Genomic DNA, 2,400 nt, shown 5'->3' with positions numbered 1-2,400 from the left:
TCCAGAGGCCTGGGGGCTTGCGAGCCAGGCTGCTGCCCGGGTCAGGCAGGCTCCTGTCGGGCACTGTCACCAAGGAGCAGAACAGATTCAGGAGGGTGCTGGTGTCCATGTGGAAGCTGTGCCTAGTCTGCCTGGTCTTCAGGTCATCCAGGTTGGAGTCTGTGGATCCAAATGGTCCTTGAGCTCGGTCCCTGACTGGACTCGGTAATGCAGACAGCAGGAGGGGCTGGGGAAGAGACGGGCGACCCCAGGCCTCTGAGGGGTGTGAGCCAAACTGTCCAGGTGGGTTAGGCTGAGGCACCTGATGGGGGGCGGGGGCGGGGCCGGGAGGGGCAGGGACTGTGGGGAGGGCGCTCCCCCCAACCCCCCATCTGTAAAGGGTGTGGTTGATGTGGCCTGGGCGGCAGGCTCAGATTCTCCCACAGAATGGTGTCCAAAATCACTGCAGCTGGTGACTCAGCCGTGAAATTAAAAGACGCTTGCTCCTTGGAAGAAAAGCTATGACCAACCTGGACAGCACATTAAAAAGCAGAGACATTACCAACAAAGGTCTGTCTCGTCAAACCTATGGCTTTTCCAGTAGTCATGTATGGATGTGAGAGTTGGACTATAAAGAAAGCTGAGCACTGAAGATTTGATGCTTTCAAACTGTGGTGTTGGAGAAGACTCTTGAGAGTCCCTTGGACTGCAGGGAGATCCAACCAGTCCATCCTAAAGGAAATCACCCTGAATATTCACTGGAAGGCCTGGTGCTAAAGCTGAAACTCCAATACTTTGGCCACCTGATGCGAAGAACAGACTCATTGGAAAAGACCCTGATGCAGGGAATGATTGAAGGTGGGAAGAGAAGGGGACGACAGAGGATGAGATGGTTGGATAGCATCAGGGAGGCGATGGACATGAGTTTGAGTAGGCTCTAGGAGGTGGTGATGGACAGGGAGGCCTGGCATGCTGCAGTTGGACACGAATGAGTGACTGAACTGAACTGGAGACAAGGGAGTCCCCATCACAGAGGACTGGAATCCTTGGCCCAGGGGCTCTGAGGTGACCTGGGGGGTGGGGAGGGCTCCTTCTTGATTTCAACCAAGGGCCTGCTGGACAGGGGACTCTCTTTGCCAAGGGGCTGCTGGGGGCAGCTCAGTGATGTCACAGATGATGGGTCGAGAGCTGGCAACAGCATCTGGGGAGGAGAGGCTGGGGCCGCTGTAGGCCAGGCGGGAGCCTCACAGGGGCTGTAGTGGACCTGCTCCAGGGAGTGTTGCCAGCCATTCTGGGGCTTGGGATGTGCCGAGCCGCCGTCTTCAGCATCACCGGGATCGTTCTCATCACCTGCAGGATCCGGCTGGACGCGCCAACTGGATGAGAACGTGGACGAGCCTGTCGACCGCCTTCTGCGGCCTGGCTTGCTTCTGCTGCAGGCCGGCCACGTCCCGCCACGGGGCCTCGTCCTCTGCTTCATGCGGGGCGGGTTGGGGTCCGTGCTCTCCTGCTTCCCCTTCATCCATGGAAAGGCGGTCAGCAGCCTGGTGACACTGTACTGGCGAAGCTTTATGTCCCTCACTCCTCAGGGTGGACGCACGGTCACTTCCCTCCTGACTGTTCTCCAGGAGCTACTCCTGGCCGCGCAGGAAGCATGGTGCTGGCACTCGGGGTCATCGACTCTGGCCTGACCCAGCTGCCGATCTCTATGAGGACCACCTTCCAGAAGCCACAGGGGTCGAGCAGCCGCACGAGGCTGGCCGCGCCTTGCTTGGGCACTCAGGCAGCCAGCCAGCCTGGTCGAGCACGTGGACACAGCTCCACGTGTCTGTCAGGGGTCGCTCAGGAGGGTCCACGGCTTGACCAGAAAGGCCGGATCGTTGCTGGGCCCGCTTGAGCCAGGGACCGTCGGTGAGATGGAGATCGGTCTGACCGGAGGCCGCGCAGCCGCTGCCGGTAGCGGCCCCGCGACCGGCGGGGACCGCGTGGCCGCCGCCATCTTGCAACAGGCGCGCTCCCACCAGCTCCGCCGGCTCTCCTCCTTGTTGCTTTTTATTTTAATTTTTTGTTCCTGTCCAAAATCTCCCTTAAATGTCTAGTGATCTTGACCTGAAAACTCCTGCTTAAAAGCAAGCCACCGGCAAGCTGGTGGGCCACTGTTGTATCCAGGTGGGAACTAGTAGCCTTACTGTGAGTTATTGAGAGACAATCCAGACTTTAAAGGTTTTGAATCAGGGGCTTCCCTGGCTGTCCAGTAAAGACTGCCTTCCGATGCAGGGGGTGTGGGTTTGATCCCTGGTGGAGGAGGGATCCGAGGTGCTAAGATCCTACCTGCCTTGTGGCCAAAAAACCAAAACGTAAAACAGAAACAATATAGTAACACATTCAGTAAAGACTTTTTAAAGATTTTTATTTGAATCA

The 2,400-nt window shown here is 57.6% G+C and overlaps 1 pseudogene; it reads right to left on the bottom strand.

The window, feature by feature from the left end:
- Positions 1 to 462: 462 nt before the first annotated feature.
- LOC133237051 (heat shock factor protein 1-like) lies at positions 463 to 1,978 on the bottom strand (annotated as a pseudogene).
- Between the last annotated feature and the right edge of the window lie 422 nt (positions 1,979 to 2,400).

This window comes from Bos javanicus, chromosome 23 (assembly GCF_032452875.1).
Source record: "Bos javanicus breed banteng chromosome 23, ARS-OSU_banteng_1.0, whole genome shotgun sequence".
In the NCBI taxonomy this organism is placed as follows: Eukaryota; Metazoa; Chordata; class Mammalia; order Artiodactyla; family Bovidae; genus Bos; species Bos javanicus.
Note: the sequence above shows the minus strand (reverse complement) of the source record. Positions and strands in the feature narration are given on the sequence as shown.